This window comes from Lagenorhynchus albirostris, chromosome 5 (genome assembly GCF_949774975.1).
Source record: "Lagenorhynchus albirostris chromosome 5, mLagAlb1.1, whole genome shotgun sequence".
NCBI classification, from domain to species: Eukaryota; Metazoa; Chordata; class Mammalia; order Artiodactyla; family Delphinidae; genus Lagenorhynchus; species Lagenorhynchus albirostris.
The window spans coordinates 15865681-15886842 of NC_083099.1; the positions used below are offsets into that span (position 1 = coordinate 15865681).

The 21162-nt window shown below is 37.6% G+C and overlaps 1 pseudogene; it reads right to left on the reverse strand.

Annotated features, from left to right (window-relative positions):
- Positions 1 to 882: 882 nt before the first annotated feature.
- Positions 883 to 12592, reverse strand: LOC132520804 (ferritin light chain-like; annotated as a pseudogene).
- Between the last annotated feature and the right edge of the window lie 8570 nt (positions 12593 to 21162).

The following is a 21162-nucleotide window of genomic DNA, read 5'->3' on the forward strand; positions in this document are numbered from 1 at the left end:
TGAGGTGCTCTTGCCACATGACTTTCATGAGAAACATGTAGATTTCCTGCACAGAGCTGAGATGGGGAAATTGTCAACCAGACATTGTTTTTATTGCCAGTGGCTCAATAAGTGGGAGAAAGGGTTAGCTATAAGTAACAAAATAAAAATATTCATTATATTAAAGATTAGCTCAATACAAGCCTTTTTAGTGGTTTGTTTGTTTTTAACCTGAAAGTACGAATAAGCAACCAAGAATCCATATTCTGAAAATGCATCAAGGGGTAAATGAGTCTTAGAGAGTATGATCTTCCTGAAGCAATTCTAGTATAGCTAAGACCTTGGCTACTGTTGGAGCATGTATGTGGGGCAGAGGGTATAAATACAAATTCCTTAGCATGATATTCAAGGTCTTCACAATCTTGTCCCTGACACATTTCCAATTTTTCTTTGCAGTATATCCTCCCATATTCCATAATCTTCACTGTTTCTGTCCAAGCCATGCATATGCAGACATCTGTGTCTCTGTTTCACCTAAAATATCTTCTCTCTCTTCCTCACAATTGTATTTGACATCATACTTAATCAGTAACTAGAAAATCCTGAAAGCTTTTCTAGTTTCACTTTTGGAGATCATAACTTCTCTCCCTGTGTCTCCCAATCGTATTTCTTTTATCTCCATTTGTACAAATATGTCACTTTACTTTGAATTACAGTTATTTGTGTTTCTTTTCTTCCTTCCGTCCTTCCTCCCTCCCTCCCTCCCTCCTTTCTTCCTTTCTTTCTTCCTTCCTTTCTTTCCTTCTTTCTTTCTTTTCTTTTTTTTTTTGCTTCAAAAAGCTTTACTGTTTCCATTTGGTCCAAGGCTTGGGTGAGAGTGCTCCAGAGTGGTTAAATAGCTGCCTAGTGGCTACAGAGAGGGGCTTCCGGCAGAAGCCCTGACACCAGAGAGGGCTCCTCAAAGGCCACTGGGTTCCGGAGGCTCCTAGTTGTGCTTGAGCATGAGCCTTTTGAAGGGATTCTTGCTCAGGCAAACCTATAGATCAGCCAGCCTGCAGAGGTTGGTCAGGTGGTCACCCATCTTGATGAGTTTCACCTCTTCATCTGGGAGGTGGCTCTCTAGGAAGTCACAGAGGTGGGGGCCTGCACAGGCAGAACCCAGGGCATGGTTCAGGTTCTTCTCCATGAGAATGGCAGCTCCCATAGTGTCCTGGGTTTTACCCCACTCATTTTGAGATGGCTTCTGCACATCCTGGAAGAGGGCACGACCACCGTGCTGCTTTTGCATTTTCAAGAGACTCTCGGCACCCTCGCGCTTCTCCTCAGCCAATTCATGGAAAAAGTGGCCCATGCCCTTCAGAGCCATATAGTCACAGTCGAAATAGAAGTCCAAAGAGAGCTAGGTGTAGGAGGCCTGCAGATGCATATTGACCAGGTAGTTGATGGCGACCTCCACCTCAGTGGAATAACTCTGACAAATCTGGGAGCTCATGGTTGATCGGTAATAAGAAGTTAAGCTCAAAAAATGGTGTTGGCTAGTTCTGGTGATGAAGGATAGCTGAGTGGTGGATTCCAAAGGTTGTGACTGGAAAAAAGGTTGAAGAGTGGTCAGAGGCTGGAGCAAGGGATGTCCCTGAGGTCTGTTCCGTCCAAACATCGTTGGAGCAAGAGAGAGATCTGTGGGACTGCTGAGTGCACTGCCTATTTGTGTTTATTATTCTTTTACTTGAAGGCCAGCTCCTTGAGGGCAAGTTCCTTAAGATCATCCTCTGTGTCTTCTGGTCTCCATAGCCCCTCAGTGCCTGGTCCAAAGCTTTGCACACAATGAGAACTAAGAAATTATTTTTGGATTGAGTTGAAATCAGACTTCTTTGAATAAAGTCCATTACCTATAGGAGTATCCCTTCTGAGGTTTTGAGACATATCAGCTTTCCAAATGGCCTTAACAGTTAGGGGTAGTCATTGTAATCTTTGATGGTTTCAGAGAAAGAGGACTTGTAAAAACTTTGCTCTTACCAGTGAAAATGATCAGGCTGATATTGGGTATTAGAAAACCTATAACCTAATAATTTTGCTTACATCATTGGAAAAGGAACCTCATTAAAAATAGTGGCAGCTGTTCCCTTAATGATACTTTAATCCAGAAGTCTGTGGCCTTCTGCAATCTGTTAACATTTGCTGAGGACAGAGAATTTTAACATCACAATTTTTGGTAAGTTTGTTAGATATATTTGAAGAAACATGTATTGAGCCTCTACTATGAGCCATACAGTGTTCTAGTCTCTAATGTGACATTTGATCAAGACATAGCTAAAAACCATTTTATTTAGAAGACTGAATGCCAAACTTTGTCTTGTGATTTAAAGCAATGAAAATTAATTCACCTAAATGTACTTTTTCATATGTCTTTAATGTATGTATTACTTTCTTCTTATTTAGTGTTTTTCCTTTAGAATTTTTATATTTATCTCATCTATGTAAATATAGAATTTCCTTTTAAAAATTTCTTTATCACTTATTACAACTAGTATCTAAAAACAGTAGTTTTTCCCTTATTGTTCCATGCTGTGTTTTAATTATTCTACCTTTTTAAAATTGATTTTTATTGGAGTATAGTTGATTTACAATGTTGTATACCATTTTTTACTTAAACTCCAAGAAAGTGAAGAAATTTGCACTACGGTGTAAATAAGAAGTCGAAGCTATGCTAAGCATATGAAATGAAGTTAATGAGAACCTAGCAATGTTGAATTAATTTAAAAAATACTTTCTTTATAAGATCCTGATGGATCAAATAAACTACAAAAGGAAACAAGTAAGTAATGCTAAAAGGAAACAATAAAGGAAAATGGAAAATAAAACATATGGGCTATAAAAAATAATGATTAAAATAGCACACAAAGGTAGATGGATATGAGCCTTTTGAAGGATAAGAGATAAAGAAAGATTGGCAGTCAGTAATTCTTAAAATGACAACATATTCATTGAAATACTTAGGCACCTGTGGCTTCCTGGAATTATGTCAATTTATAACAATTCATTTATCCATTTATTTATTTACCAAGCATTTATTTTATTTTTTTTCATTTTTGTTTCATTCGTCCAACATAGATTATAGATTTCAGGTTTCAGAGATGATGACAACCAGTTGTAACTTGATATAGTAAAGCAACTGAAATATATAAAATTTCTATAAATAACATCTTGTAATAGAATGGTGACAGTATATTTTCTTTCTCATGGATATTCATTAGGTTAAAACATTTTGAAAAGGAGACAGTGGTTTTATGTCTTGGGAATTCTTTTAGAGGAAATGTACATGTCCTATAATAAATGGGCCCTAATAAAGCTGTTAAAGATAAATGAAATAAATGGTTATTTTTAAGGTAATACCAGTCAATAAATTTGAGTATGAAAATATGAGGAAGTAATTCTTAACAGAGAAAGCAAGGGAAAAAATTGATAACTTTAGCTGTCACTTTAAAAATGAACAAAAATACTTCGTGTTTTTGTAAATTACTCATGCCTCCTCATATTTGGGGAGAAGAATAAAATCTAAGGTAAATAACACAAAAGTTGCTTTCCTACATCAGATATACTTTCTTCAAAGCTGGGTATATGTCAAATTCATTTTAAGGCTACTATTGGCCTTTAGCTCTACCAAAAGACCATCAGAAACACATGTTGATCATGCAGATCTGAGTTTGTTAGACTTACAGTAAGAAAGAACACCAGTATGATAGATTTTTAGCCAGGTCTGTGAAGGGAGAATTTCCAGGAGCAAGTATATAGGGCCCTAGGTGATTTTGAAGGCTGATATTGCAAGGGAGGAAACTGGGATTGGCAAAATTTATAACAAAGTAGCTTTGGTTTGGTGGACATGATAAGGAGAAGGTCTTGAAATGAGCTATTGGTCTCTATAAGTAAGCTATTTTGGTTGGTTCATAGACTTATCTTCCAAAGCAAGTATTTCCTATAGCAAGCTGCTAAGTTGCTTTTGCCCAGTCCCAGTTTTGTTTAGCACAGTAGCAGGAAAATGTATTTAGTCTTCAAAGTTTGTAGCCCAGGAACAGTAAAGTATGATCTTATTTCTCACTGCAAATAACTTAAAATTAATTCAAAGACCAGATATTTTTCTTTTAGGGTAAGCATGCTTCTAGTTCTAGTTCATTCCTTCACCATGAAGGGATCTCAAATGACTCCTGTGCTTCTTTTGGTCCTTACAGTATTGTATTCTTGTCTCCTTTTTAAATAGTCAAACTCTCATTGTTTTATTCACATATTTGGTTGATCTCCACTGTTTCCAGTGTTGTGCTAGCTATCAGGTGCACAAAGTTGAATGAGTGTAATCTTGCATGAGACGAGCATGCAAACAAATACATGCAAGAATTGATAGCTTGTGCTGTTGAAACATTTTGCAGAGGGTACACAAAGAAGGTGTGGATGGTTGGACAAAGTTTTATACCGGAGCTAATGCTCGATCTGAGTTTCAAAGCATATGGAGGAAGAGGGAGAGAAAGGAAGAGAATTGTAGGTTAAGGAACAGGTGTGTAAGTTTGGGAAACTGCCAACTAAACAGAATGACAATTTAAAATAGAAGTATTACTTATATAGGAATATTTCATTCTTGCTCACATTTTCTTTTGAACATAGGTCTTATTTCCCTAATAAATCTGAAAGGATCTTGTGCATGGAAAATCTTTTTATATCCCTCATGTCACCTAAATCTGTATCTAGAGAATGTGCCGTAAATACTCTGATTTATTTATATATGGTAACTGAGAAGACCAGAAGGAAAAATATTGTGAGTTGGATTATTTACTCTAACCAGTTTAGCAAATTACTGTTATTTTAACAGGGTTTTCAGTGGGTAGAAGACACATGGGTGATTCCTATAGTAATTCAAGCAAGAAGCTCTCCTCAGCTCTATAATTAATGATTGTGCCCAATATTCAGGGCCAGATTATTAATAACTCATAAGAAAGAGTATTTGCCTGATACTTATGTGCAGTAATTTTGCATGGAAAGAATGGATGCATGTGTATATCACATTAATATCACCAAGTATGAAAGAAAGTCAGCTAGGGGGTTGGGGGAAAGCTTTTCTTTATGTATTAAAAAGATAGCTGTGACAAAGCGAGAGAGAGGCATGGACATACATACGCTACCAAATGTAAGGTAGACAGCTAGTGGGAAGCAGCCGCATAGCACAGGGAGATCAGCTCGGTGCTTTGTGACCGCCTGGAGGGGTGGGATAGGGAGGGTGGGAGGGAGGGAGGGAGACACAAGAGGGAAGAGATATGGGAACATATGTATGTGTATGGCTGATTCATTTTGTTGTAAGGCAGAAACTAACACACCATTGTAAAGCAATTATACTCCAATAAAGATGTGGGAAAAAAAATTTGATTGACCATAAAAAAAAAAAAAAGATAGCCCTGTGAGGTTTGCTCTCCTTCTTTCTTGTAGTCTATGATGCTGATGTGATACAGTCATGCCTGAAGCTCTGGTAGCTGAGTTGTTTCATCGAGGTTACAATAACATAAACACCAAAAAGCCCAAAAGCTGAAGATGGCTGAGCAAGAGGTTATGAATAGGCTGGCTTTTTGATGACTGAGTTGAGGAACCAATCCTGGGCTTCCTAGCTCCAGACTTCTCCTTATGGAAGATTATTAAATTGCTTAAAGAACTGTCAGGTCCTAAAAATCTTGCAGGGATAAGCTTTCCTTACTGAAACAATCCCAGTATATGCCTCTTACTAGATTTTCAATGAATATTTGTGTAAGGGGTGTTACTGAACTCAGAGGGGTTTGTGGGTCAAATTGTGTTAGTCTGCTAGGACTGCCATAACAAAAGATCACAGAGTGGCTGGCTTAAACAACAAATTCATTTTCTAACAATTCTGGAGGCCAGAAGTCAAAGATCAAGGTGTGGACAGGTTTGCTTTCTCCTGAGGCTCCTTTCCTTGCCTTGTAGATGGTCACCTTCTTGCATTGGCCTTATATGTCCTTTCATCTATACATGAATATCCCTCATGTCTCTCTGTGTATCCTAATCGGTTCTTATAAGGACACTAGTCAGATTGGATTAGGGCCCACTCTAGAGGACTCATTTTAACATAATTACCACTTTAAAGGCTCTATCTCCAAATATAGTCACATTCTAAGGTATTGCACGTTAGGGCTTCAACCCTATGAACATGAATTAGGGAGGACACAGTTAATTCCATAACATAAATATTATGATTTAGTGTCTATTACTGCTTGTTTATTTCTTCACATGAACTTTTGAATCAGCTTGTTTATTTCCAAAGAAAATAAGTTCTTATTTTGTTGGGATGCTTTAGACCTGCAGACTAATTTTGGGAAAATTAGTAACTTTATGCTATAAACCTTGTGTAAGGAGAGGTAAGTTTTTCTTTTGATCAAGTGTTTTTCTGTCTCTCAGAAGCATTCTAAAGTTTTCTTCCTAGAATATTTTTATTTTTTGCTAATTATTATGTAGCTATATTATCTTTGTCTAAACATATTGTAAATATTATGTTTTTTAATGCTTTTTTTTTATTGAAGGCTGTTTATATTTGTACCTAAAACTTCGTATAGCTTGTAATAGTTTTGATTTTGAATCTCGTGGCTTTTCAAGTACTGCAATACTATCATGTGCAAGTAACGTTAATTTTGCCCTTTTCCTCCAAGTTTTACAACATATATTTCTTTCCTTTCTTTCTTTCTTTCTTTCTTCTTTGTCTAAGTGTGTTAGCTAGAAGCCAGTTTTCATCTTCTAGTTGTTTCCTATTAAGCTTGCTGATGGCTTTTGTATTTAGAAATAACTAGAAAATATCCATCTGTTGTTATTTTATGAATGGCTTTAACCCAGCATAGATATTAAATTTTATCAAATGTTGTTTCAGCAACTACGGCAGTTGTGCATCAGTATGGGTGCAGATATCATGCAGTCTTTCTGTACTCAAATGGAATGTCTCTAATTGTAACTGTGTAAGTGGGTAGAGCTATTTCAGCTCTTTTAAATAGGCAGACAGTATGGTCCTACTTCCTGGGCTCACATGGGGAGCCATTTCCTGTTCCCTGCTATGTGTGTGCCCGATTTGACTTCCATACCTACAGTCCCTAAAGTACCATCTCTAGTACATATATATGGTTATGACTCGATCTGGGTTATAATACTGTAATCTCTGCTATTGCTCTGGGTTCCCTCTGCTTCTGTAACATGAAGATTTTCCCTTTCCATTTTTGAGTGTGGTCCTATACCTTTTAACACTTGAGTATTCTATCCCTTATTTCTATTTTGGTGGGAAAGAGAGATCCAAATGAGGAACTGCTCCATGTTGACCCAGACATTCTGCTCTCTCTGTGCACTGTCAAGTCACTGAGTTATTAAGTGGCTTTTATCCAAAAGTGGATAACTAATGAAACTTAAAAGCTTTTGCACAGCAAAGGAAACTATAAACAAGGTGGAAAGACAACCCTCAGAATGGGAGAAAATGTTTGCAATCAAATCAACGGACAAAGGATCTCCAAAATATATAAACAGCTCATGCAGCTCAATATTAAAAAAACAAACAACCCAATCCAAAAATGGACAGAAAACCTAAATAGACATTTCTCCAAAGAAGACATACAGATGGCCAAGAGGCACATGAAAAGCTGCTCACCATCACTAATTATTAGAGAAATGCTAATCAAAACTACAATGAGGTATCACCTCACACCAGTTAGAATGGGCATCATCAGAAAATCTACAACCAACAAATGCTGGAGAGGGTGTGGAGAAAAGGGAACACTCTTGCACTGTTGGTGGGAATGTAAATTGATATAGCCACTATCGAGAACAGTATGGAGGTTCCCTCAAAAACTAAAAATAGAGCCACCGTATGACCCAGCAATCCCACTACTGGGCATATACCCAGAGAAAACCATAATTCAAAAAGACACATGCACCCCAATGTTCATTGCAGCACTATTTACAATAGCCAGGTCATGGCAGCAACCCAAATGCCCGTCGAGAGACGAATGGATAAAGAAGATGTGGTACATATATACAATGGAATATTACTCAGCCATAAAAAGGAACAAAACTGGGTCATTTGTAGAGACGTGGATGGACCTAGAGACTGTCATACAGAATGAAGTAAGTCAGAAAGAGAAAAACAAGTATCGTATATTAACACATGTATGAGGAATATAGAAAAATGGTACAGATGAACCGGTGTGCAAGGCAGAAATAGACACAGATGTACAGAACAAACGTATGGACACCAAGGGGGGAAAGCAGGGTTGTGGGGGTGTGGTGGGATGAATTGGGAGATTGGGATTGACGTGTATACACTAATATGTATAAAATGGATAACTAATAAGAACCTGCTGTATAAAAATTTAAAAAACAAGGCATTTGGGAGGAGGCTTCCTTTTAAAAAACTGTGCAATTAGGCATTTGTTTAGCATTTCGCCTATTTTATAGAGGAGGAGATTGAAGCTTGGAGACTGAGGAGCTGCCTGAGGTCACACAACCTCTAAGGGGGTATTGTTTGGTCTGCTCAGTTCAGCTCAGCTCAGTGCTTGCCCTCATTCTGGCTGCACAGGCCGAGCTAGGCAAAGAGAAGGTCAGGGAACAAGAAAAAAAAAAAAAAGGATAGATGGTTGTAAAATGCACCAATGGTAAGGCAACCATTTTGAAACCTAAACCTAAACATATTTTAGATTATAGAATTCTGAATATATTTCATTACTTTAATACAAAACAAAATTCTTAAGAGGAAAGTTAAACAAGTAAGGTTTCTGAGGTGAAGGTCAGAATGAAATGTGTAGTCTCTCAAGAATTATACTTTTTCAAAACTGTGTCTCCTGGATGTTATAGATGTGGCCTTGGGGAAGTTGGGTGTTTTATTCATAGGTGAGTAGGAAGGTTTTTGGGGCATGCCCTCTGAACTCTGTCATTAGTGTACTTCCATTCCCATTCAACTAGCAGCATCAGCTATGTTTCCCATCCCTCTACCCTCCCAAATGTAACAGCACTTTCCTGCAATGTTGCTAGTTGGATTCATTCTTGCCTCTCCTTAAGAAGGTCATTGCCCGGTGAAGAAAAAATGAAGCCTAATAAAAACTACAGGAGTACAATTAAATTGAATTTAAATGAACATTTTATTAGAGGAAGATAAAAGTTCTCTTCCTATTTGTTAATGAAATACCATTTTGATGCTATACATAATAGAACTAAGCAAGAAATTTTAGCCCTAGAAGGAAATTGCTAGCCTGGTAATGTTCTACCAGAGAAAAGAGCGAAGTGCCTTTTAAAAGAAGTTTTACCATCAAGTTAATTCTAAAAATCTCACAGCTATGAGATGTTCAATAACAGCTGAAAATTTGAAAAACTATCCAGGATGGAAAACCAAGTAACAATAGTTTTGTAATTGAGTGAAAATCATTTGTTCAAGACAAGTGCCCAGCTCCTCCTTAGCAGAAATCCCAAGAGAACAAATACGTGGAGCCACTGAATGATCAAGGAGAAGTGAAGAAGAGAAAAATATATGACATGAAAACTATTCTTATTCTGGAGACAGATAAAAATGGTTTCCCTCTTGAAAGATGACATGAGCCAAAATAACTTCAATGGCCATTTGGGGAAACATGATTGACCAAGTAGCAGAGTGAAACATGCTCTCCAGGGAACTGAACAGACCTTAGAAACCCCACAAATAAAAATGGGTAAGATCACGATGACAACTTATCTACATTTTTTTATTACCTTGAGAATTCATTAAAGAAAATAAATGTGTTCTCTCATAAGAAAGACCTTGTTCCAAAAAAATTATTTGGTATGCTTTAAAAAACCATATTTATAATTCACAGGCATGTATGTTCCAGTAAATCTTAGTATGAAAACCCAAGCAAGATAATTTGAGAAATCTATTCACTTTATTTATAGTTAGCACTAGGGAAATCAAATGGCTATGTTTCTGGTAAAAATGACTGATTTACATTTCATTGATATAAAAAAGATAAATAACAGTTTTATTGACTCTATTTTGAAATATTAACTTGTAAAAAAGTAAAAATAGGCATTCCTTATCTTTCATTATTTAACACAGTTTCAATGTTCTCCTCTTCTAAATGTTCTTTTTCTGCCTTTTTTTCTTCCTTCCCTTTCTTTACTCTTATTCATGCAGTTTCATAGGATGATGACAGTCACAAGCATATGAATATCAATAGTAAACCCACAGCACTGAAGTCTTATTATGAGCCAGGCACTTTATATTTTAATCCTCATTTATTTGTCCTTTCAGTACCTGAGGAAAAATCTCCCACTTCATTGTGTTTTACAGAACTTCCTTCCTAGGGTATAAACCATTTTGCTGAACTTATTTTATATCTTTTTCTCTATTGGTCTAAGCTCCTTGAGGGCAGGACCCTCTAAGCACCTTTGTGTCTCCGGAAACCAGCTCAATACCCAGGACTGAACAAGTGGTGTTAACCTCATACTAACAAGCTTTTTCTTAAAGGGCCAGTAGTAAATATTTTAGACTTGAGTAGTAAATATTTTAGACTTTCTCTGTCACAACTACTCAGCTCTGCCACTGTAGTACTAAATCAGCCACAGATAAAACGTTTTTTTAAAAATGAGCATGGCATAGCACAGGGAGATCAGCTCCATGCTTTGTGACCACCTAGAGGGGTGAGAGGGAGATGCAAGAGGGAGGGGATAGGGGATATATGTATCTGTATAGCTGATTCACTTTGTTATACAGCAGAAACTAACACAACATTGTAAAGCAATTATACTCTAATAAAGATGTTTAAAAAAATGAGCATGGCTCTAGTCCAATAAAACTTTCTTTACAAAAAGGTAGGCAGCCTGTATTTCAATAAAACTTTATTCACAAAAAAGGTGGGCTGCCCCCAGCACCATAATTTACCAACGCCTGCCATAGAAGGGTGGGCATAAGCACAAAATTGAAGGCTAAAGGGTGAGTCTAAAAACATTGTAGCCTAGGTGAGAATTACTTACACCTCATGCAGTGTGTCCATAAATAAAATATGGTTGTCTTCAGGTTTTAAAACTTTATATAAATGGTTTCATAGAATAAATGGCTTCCTACAACATTTTGTTATTGAGAAATGTCTGTGTTGACACCTGTGGCCTCTAGTTCATTATTTTTGACTATTGTATAATATTCTGTTGTACCAGTAGACCACAATTTTCCCTTGCTCTTGATGATAGACATTTAGGTTATACTACCAAAAATGCTGCAACTATCTTATATAAATTCCCTTGAAAGCTGCAACTATCTTATATAAATTCCCTTAAAAATGTGCTATATTTTCTGAAGGGACTATACCTAGAAATGAAATTGCAAAGTCATCAGACATAAAAAACATTCAAGTTGAATAGATAGTTCCTATTGTAGGCAAAATAATAGTTCCTCAAAGAAGTCCATGTCCTAATCCCCAGAACTTGTGAATATGTTTGTTTACATGGCAAAGGGAAATAAAGGTTGCTGACTGACTGACCATGGGATGAGATTATTCTGGATTGTCCAGGTGGGCCCAATGTCATCACAAGGGTCCTTATAAGTGCAAGAAGGAGGAAAAGAGTGAGAGGAAGAACCAGAGAGATGGTAGTATGAAAAGGACTCAGCTCAGTGTTTCTGACTTGGAAGATGGAGGGAATGTAGACTGCCTCTAGAAGCTAGAAAAAAACAAGGAAGCAGACTCTCTCCTAGAATTTCCAGAAAGGAACACAACCATCCTGACACCTTAATTTTAATCCAGAGAGACCCAATTCAGACTTCTGACCTCCAGAACTGTGAGATAATAGATTTGTGTTGTTTTAAGCTACTTAATTTATTACAGCACCAATAGAAAATTAACACATATCCAGATCGCTCTACAAATGTGAGCTCATGTTAATTTATACACTTACTAGCAGTATATAATACCTGGAGTTATTGTTTGTATATGGTTTTAGGAAGGGCTATAACTATGTTTTTCAATATGCATAGCTACTCAGTACAATTTATTGCATCATTTCCCTACTGATATGCAATACCAATTTCATTATTATATCAAATTTTTATATATAGGTGGATCTGTTTCTTAGTTTTTTTATTCTGTACAACTGGTGCCTTTACCTAGCCTGTTTGAATACCATGTTATATTGATTACCATTTTTTTAAATAACTTTTGTCATTTATAATTTCACCTTATTTTTCTTCAAAGTTTTAGCAGCTCTTGGCATTTTGTTCATCCATATAAAGAATTCTCAGAAATTCTCTCTTAATATATTAATTCTCTGACGTTCTATTATTTTCTTCTCTGGTATCTCTTCTAGAAGCCTCTCTATTTTCCGTCTCTTACAACTGCTCTATTATTTCTTCTTCTTTTATTTAACTGATTTCTCTTTGCTTTGCTCTGGCATTTAGCACTCTTCTACCTAATTAATTTGTTTTCTTTACAGAGTTTCTCTCATTGCACGACTTGCAGAAGGTAAGGGGAAGCTAACGGTCCAGAATCCCCAGTTGACACTCAAGCTCATTTTTCCAGAGAGCAGCATTGTTCACGATAGCTGTTTCCTTAATGGTATTAGTATCCATGGACATTTCAGGAATCCTGTGAGTTAAAGAGGCTTTTGATAGCTGGTGTAGGAACCTAGCCACTATACAGAACAGTTGGTTCTAAGGAAAAATGTATTCTAGGTTCCAAACAATGAACTTTAAAATACAATCCGTTTGTATGGTGGAAACTGCCTTTATAAACACAAACTCACATAAACACCAGATGGATTTTGTTTGTATGTGCTCCACAATCCCAACTCCCTCCACTTGTAAATAGACTTTATAGTGGCCTCCAAAATTATCTATCAACTTAATGACATCAAGAAAAATGTTTAGTTCTCTAAGAGCCAAGTCCAAGGTCTAGAAGAAATTTTATTCAGCATTGAAAAATTATAATACACTGTGCTAAAGAATGCAAATAGCCAGACGCCATACTGAAGAGAACTACCTAAACAATTTTATAAGGGTTTCTGTGGATATTCCCTTAATCATTGGCCAGTGAACACCAAACCAAATGCACGCCACTTCCATAACCATTAGCTTTTTCATATGCCAAACTTTGAACACTATATCATTGGCTTTTAAAGCATATTTTAAGAAACATATTAAGGATATACTCAGAAATACTATGGTAAGCTCTTTCCCACAGGGATGCTCATGACAAAAATTATAAATTAAATAAAGATTGTCTTTGGAGTCTATTCATCTTGGCATTTTTGATACTCCTTTCCATCTAGATAATCTTTTTCCAATTCAAATATCAACTATTTTTTTTTTTTTTTTTTTTTGCGGTATGCGGGCCTCTCACTGCTGTGGCCTCTCCCGTTGTGGAGCACAGGCTCCGGACGCGCAGGCTCAGCGGCCATGGCTCACGGGCCTAGCCGCTCTGCGGCATGTGGGATCTTCCCGGACCGGGGCACGAACCCGCGTCCCCTGCCTTGGCAGGCGGACTCTCAACCACTGCGCCACGAGGGAAGCCCTCAACTACTTTTTAAGAAGTATTTTGCCCTTCTATATCCCAATAGAATTTCTCCTTCAACGCTCTAAATCAGTGTATTCATACTTATATAAAATTCACATATCCACAGTAATTTCATTGCAAAGTAGTTACTATTTGAGAAACTAATTCTGAAAGGACATGACCTTGCATTATTGAAAACAAAACGAGCCACTTTCCTTAGGAGTATATGCATTATAAAAGACATTTTTGAGAAAATGTCTCAACACAAAGGGATGTATTTCTAACAATGGATTATCTAACATTATTATAGATGATGGATGATAAACTTATTTTCCCCCCACATTAAGGATCATGTATACAAAATTTAACCTTGAGTCCATGAGCACTTCAATGAAAAATATTCTGTGCTTTTATGAGTTTGCCTAATTTAGATACCCCATAAGAGAAACCATGCCATATTTGTTCTACTATGACACTTATTTCACTTAGCATAATGTTCTCCAAGTTCATCTATGTTGTAGCAAATGGCAGGATTTCCTTCTTTTATAAGGATTATAATATTCTATTGTACATGTATACATTTTCTGTATCTATTCATCTGTGATGACATTTGGATTGTTTCCCTATCTCGGCTATTGTTGAATAATACTGCAATGAACATGGGAGTGTAGATATCTCTTCAGGATTGATTTCACTTCTTTTGGATACATACCCAGAAGTAGGATTGCTGAATCATATGGTAGTTCTATTCTCAATTTTTTAAGGAAACTCCATATTTTTTCCATACTTGCTGCATTATTTTACATTCCCATCAACAGTGTATAAGAGTTTCAATTTCTCCACAGCCTTGCCAACACTTGTTATCTTTTGGTTTTTTTTTGATAATAGCCATCCTAACCAGTGTGAGTTGATATGTCTTTTTTTTTCTTTTTTGCGGTACGCGGGCCTCCCACCGCTGGGGCCCCTCCCGTTGCGGAGCACAGGCTCCGGATGCGCAGGCTCAGCCGCCATGGCTCACGGGCCCAGCCGCTCTGCGGCACGTGGGATCCTCCCAAACCGGGGCACGAACCCGTGTCCCCTGCATCGGCAGGCGGACTCTCAACCACTGCGCCACCAGGGAAGCCCCGATATGTCATTTTAAATTTGCATTTCCCTGATAATTAATGATGCTGACCATCTTTACACACACACACACACACACACACACACAAAGAGCAGGGGACACAAGGAAGCTTTGGGAGGTATTGGATATGCCTGTTACTTTGATTGTCATGATGGTATCACAGGTGTTTGCATATGTTCAAATTCAAATTGTACACATTAAATATATGCAGTTCTTTATGTAGTAATTATACCACAGTAAATCTGCTTTTAACTGCAAATTAAACAGTTTTATGGAGAGAAACAACATCCTAAATTGAATACATACGCATATAATCTGAAATTACAGAAGAAACAGTAAATCAAGTATGGAATATATTTTCTTTATGTCGGCAAACTGGAACAATTGTGGCTCTTATTTTATAACACTTTTTTTTTTTTTTTTTTTTTTTGCGGTATGCGGGCCTCTCACTGCTGTGGCCTCTCCCGTTGCGGAGCACAGGCTCCGGACGTGCAGGCTCAGCGGCCATGGCTCACGGGCCCAGCCGCTCCACGGCATGTGGGATCTTCCTGGACCGGGTCACGAACCCGTGTCCCCTGCATTGGCAGGCGGACTCTCAACCACTGCGACACCAGGGAAGCCCTTTATAACACTTTTGAGCCATTCATGTCATGTGTAATTCACTCAAACAAGAGTAATTGCTAGACCCTTTCTGTAAGGGGTGCTGTCTCCTGAGACTGCTCAACTTAAATACCAAAATGTACTAGCAAATTCAATTGAGATATAGCTGGTACAAGTAATTATCTCTAGCAATATATAATTGGATAATAGAATTTAGAGAATAAAAAAAGATTAACTGAGAATGTCTGAACTCAAAACTCAGGAATGGACTATATATATACATGTAACCCCAAGTTTCACCAAGACCCAAAGATTGCAATAGTATCAACTCAGATTACACTGGCTCTTTCCTGCATTTTCCACAATAATATCCATGTTCTGCTGAGTAACTTGCATGCATTTCTGTGAGAACCCAGAGGATGATTTGCATGTACTTAAACTCCTTTGACAATCTCTACAACCACCTCTATTCACTCTTCTTGTTCTTCAATAATTCCATGACAGGCACTGACATAGCCACCTCTCAGCAGACACTGCAGTCACTATGCTGAAACTATGGAATAAAATGAAGGAGGAGAGTCACTAAAAACCTCTAAAAGCTGGAAAAGTTAAGAAACAGATTTTCCTCTAGAGTCTCCCAAAGGAATGAAGCCCTGAATTCCTTCCAACACCTGATTTTAGCCAAGTAAGACCCATTTCCAACTTCTGACCTCCAGAACTGTAAGATAAATTTGTACTGTATTAAGCCACAGGATTTGTGATAATTTTTCATACCAGCAATAGGAAACTAATATAGAAGGAAACTTATCTTCCCCGGTTCAATTCAAATTTTCCTTCCCTTTTGTTGGTTGGGTGTGACTTCCTAATCCTGTTATATTCTGCACTGGTTTTGTAATCCACAAGCATCTATTCCAGAATTTCTGTTTCTTTATATCAGGTCTTTAACACTAATTGCAGAGAATTTTAGGTCTTTTCCTTAGAGTTTATATTCCCGTATCTCTAACTTTTTTTTTTCTGTTTGCATCTGTATCTCCTTCAGTTGAATTCTCAGCAAAGTGTTGGGTGCAGATAACTGTTATTTGGAAATGGCTTATTTTGGGGATGGGGGATCTTTCTTTTCTACTTTTTATACTCTTTTGTTGCTCTTTCCCTCTGGGTCATTTTGGAAGAGAAAAACTTGAAGGTTAACCACCACCTGAAAAAGCATTTCCCAAGATGCTGAAATCACTGTTTCTGTGGTATGTGGGTATCACACAATCAGACATCTTTTTTATTGGGGTATAGTTGCTTTACAATGTTGTGTTAGTTTCTGCTGCATAACGAAGTCAATCAGCTATATGTATACATATATCTCCTCCCTCTTGGACCTCCATCCCACCCCCCCGCCCCCCATCCCACCCCTCTAGGTCATCACAGAGCACCGAGCTGAGCTCCCTGCGCTTATACAGCAGGTTCCCACTAGCTATTAATTTTACACATGGTAGTGTATATATGTCAGTCCCAATCTCCCAGTTCATACCCCCCATGTCCACATGTCGGTTCTCTACATCTGCGTCTTATTCCTGCCCTGCAAATTGGTCCATCTGTACCATTTTTCTAGATAACACATTTTTTGTGAATAGAACAGCCTAGGATTGTGCTATGAAATCATCTTACACTGTGTGTGGGTTACACCAGGGGAATTAAATGAGAAAGAAAATGTTTATCAATTCATTTCCAGGGTTTCTCTTGGGGTGCTGAGATTTCAGCAAGTTTCTGAAAGAGAAAGAAAATGCTTTGAGAACTTGATAAGAATTACATACTAGGTACAGGAGCAAACGATAAGAAAATGGAAGATGGAGCTAGGAACAAAAGAACCACAAGACATTCATTTGGAGATAGGGAAAGAAGTCTAAAGGAGTGGAGGATAAGGAAGGAAACAGTCCTATGATCAATGCTGTTGATTTCCCTGCTGTATCAACATTTATTCAAAACATCTGAGCTTCCATAACTTCTCACATCCAACCAATGTTCCTATTCACTAGCAGAATTATCTTAAAGCTGAAGGTTAGTCAGTGGCTCAGCCTAGAAGGGAATTCCTACATAGTTTTTTGTTAACTACTTAATATTCCTTCTCCAATCTAGTACCTAGTATAGGTATTCAAGTAATAAATCTTAATTCTTAAAAAAAGAAGGAATGCAGAATTCAGGTTAAAATACAAGTGGCAAAAGGTACATGTAATTTAAGCTGTTTTCTACATGCAGCTAAAATTTTAGAGGTAGAGTTTGTTATTATTGGACTAGCATACATCATGTCAGGAGGTCTTAATAATTTTGGCAAGCAAGAAAGCTCATGGAAAGTTTCTCTGGCTAACAAAAATCCTTTTTAAGGACTCATGGAAGGTGTCCATTACAGAGAATGGAGAAATCCATGAGGAAAAGGCAACATTAAAAAATACTGTTTTTGTTCTGGCTCTCATGTTTTCTCTTTCTCTTTTTATAGAAACAAAATCAAGACATTCTTACTTTATAGGTCAATAAATCAAGATATTGGATCTGTGCAGGCTCAAAATGTATGTTTTGCCCATTTGGTCACAGGCAAAAGTAACAGACCTTTACATTCAAAATGTATAAATAATAAATGCCCAAAGACTTAATACTTAAAGTTTGGGGAACTTAAACATTTGGTGAATTTTCATTGAAAACATTAAAGTACTTTTTCCAGGTGTACTTTCAATAGAAATATGAAGACTGTTTATAACATTTTTAGAGAGATATTCTCATTTACAAGATTTTTTTGAACTATGTGAATTTTTGCATATGACAAGCTACATTAGAAATTTCATATCCTTAGTTGTTTTTCTCAAACTTGATTTATGACAGTCTAACAAAAATCACAACGTTTTCTTCCTTCTTTATAACCAAACTACTATGTGCTTTTTTTAAAGACAAAATCAGTTTAGCTGGACAGCCTGAGGCCAGCAGAATGGAAACCCAATTAAAAAAAAAAACAAAAAAAAACTTGGCCTTGAAAATATGCATGTCTTACCCGAGTTTAATTAAAACACATTTACACACACCTTTGTGTAAGAAGTTTGCAGTTTTCATAATTTATATATTTGATCATTATGTCATTCACTAAAGATAAATCTTATTTTAAAAATGATCATTAAAGGGGAATCTAAGAAAGTCTGAGTGACTGTTATACCTGTAACCCCTCTCCAGATAAAGCTCTTCCTTCTGTATGCGTTAACTTGCTTTGTCCCACATGAGCTGCATCATGGGCCATGATTCGTTTGAGCTCCAGATACTAAGACAATCGTCCATTGACTGACACAAGGAAAACTAGTAGCCTGTAAGATGGCATGGTGTTCTGCAATGGGAATGGAGTGGGTCTATTAACTAAGTTACTGACTCACTCTCAGATTTTCTTTCTTAGGGAGTTAGGTAATAGCTACATAGCAAGTCCTACCAGTTTGTCTTCAAAAATATTCTCCATGTCCATGCATTCCTTTTACCCCACTACCACCACGCTATCCAAGACACCATCTTCTCTATCGGGCTGAGGCCATAGTTTCCTTATCTGGTCTCTCCACTGTGACCACTGACCCGTTAAAATCCATCTTCCATGAAGCAGAGAGTGTGTTCTTTTAAAAAATACTTAAGATCATGTCACTTACCTGGTTACAATTCTCCAGTGACTTCTCATTTCATTTAAACTTCAAACATATAAAACACATAAAATTCCAACTCTGTCATGAACTGCTCTCTAACTGCCTTTTTAAATCTCCATTCTCTCTAATCTACTGTGCTCCAGCTATGCTGCCCTCCAGTGTCTTCCTTGGGCACACCAAAGTCTCTAGCACCTCAGGGCCTTTCCAACTGCCCTCTCCTTTCTCTGGGGCAATCTCCTCCCCCCTCCAGCAAGCTGGCTTCCTCTTCTTTTTCCTTCAGGTCTCAGTTCAAATATCTTCTTCAAGAGATCCTCCTCTAAAACAGTAATTCTCAATCCTCACCATGTATCAGAATCACCTAGGAAGCTTATAAAAACTTCAGCTGACCGCATCCCACTCCTAGTAATTAATCTGAATAGGACCATGGCATCAGGATTAAAACAAAATAAACCAAACCTCTACAGGTGATTTTAACTGCAGCCAACTTGTGAATCAACAATCTAAAGAAAATTACTATCTCCTCATATCCACCAGTTAGTGTGCCTCTTAGTATAATATGTATCCTACTCAGCAATTACCTTGTTTACTTGTTTTCCTGTTAATTGTCTCTTTCTTCCACTAAAATGCTGATTCTGTGAGGGCAGGGAAATTTCCTACCTATTCACTGCTGTATGCCCAATGCCCAACATAAAGTAGGTAAATGAAGAAAGGACTGAAGATCCTTCAGGTCGATAGACAGAAGTTTTAAGCATATGAAAGACAGTATGGAGAATCTGCCAACTAGAGAGGATATAGAATGAGAGAGTAAGTGGTGAAAATAGATGAAGAAACAAACTGAGCGATGAGAATGAAGCAGAGTGTAAACCATGGACTACAAAAAGCTCTCTTGGGCCACTGTCTTTTCCAATGAAACCTGAAAATTCAAACGCTAAGATTGAATCCTGTTTTGTGAGCCCTTAACATACCCTAAATTGTCTCAGTTCCGTACAAACTCAGTTCCGTGCAAACAATGCCTACTTTGTTAACACACTGAGATTAAGGCTATCTCGTTATTTTTAGCACAGAGAAGTCTTACCTTAGATCCTGAAGGTTTCTCCTTTTATTCAAACTATTTTGTTAGAAGCCTTCTTAAAAATATATATTACATTTACTTACCTTCTTTAAAAATACGTGAAGGAAATTTAACATTATCTTGATAACTCCAAGATTTTCAAAGTCAGATATTTTGCTATCTATATTACCTTGATATTCTTAAGAAATCTTTAAACATATAGACCATATTATAAAAGTCTTTGGAACAGGGAACTTTTATGGCTCATAAAAACATTTTAAGTTTTCTTTTTTCAGTTTACAGGAGCTCTGCTTATACCTGCATGCCCTCACTGCTTATCTTGCTTATATTCAGCTGTGACCTTTTAAAGTTAATCACATCCTTTTTAAACAAATGCAAATACAAAGGCTCAGTAGTTCCCAAACTTGGCCATGATTGTAATCACCTGGAAAGCTTTAACATCCAGGAATGCCTGCCTGCCTCCCTCTTCAGACTGTAGAATTCATGATTTAATTGGCCAAGAGTGTGACCAGAACATTAGTTGTTTTTTGGCTTTGATTTTGAATTTTTGGTTCCCAGGTGATTCTAACCCTCACCCTCATGTTGAAAACCTTGCACAAAGGCTTAATAAAGAAGTTTGGAATGACCAGATTTTCTCCCTATTTTTAAGGGTAATTGTTTAAGCCGTCTTGACTCTTCCTCTTAGTTTGGTTCTCTCTTTAAGGTCCTTCAGGTGAATGCTGCTGTCCCCACCCAGACTCAGCCCCAAGGCTCCCATTTAAAATTCCAGATCAAGAATGGGCAACGTGGGCTTCCCTGGTGGCGCAGTGGTTGAGAATCTGCCTGCCAACGCAGGAGACACGGGTTTGAGCCCTGGTCTGGGAAGATCCCACATGCCGCGGAGCAACTGGGCCCGTGCACCACAACTACTGAGCCTGTGCGTCTGGAGCCTGTGCTCCCCAACAAGAGAGGCCGCGATAGTGAGAGGCCCGTGCACCGCGATGAAGAGTGGCCCCCACTCGCCGCAACTGGAGAAAGGCCACGCACAGAAACGAAGACCCAACACAGCCGAAAGTAAATAAATTAATTAATTAAAAAAAAAAAGAATGGGCAACCTCCATTTTCCTTGTTTTCCTTTAGCATAAATATTAGAGCTGGAAGGGCTCTTTAAAAATAATCTAAATGAACTCTTCTATTTACAGGTGACAGATCTGAGGTAGGAAAGTA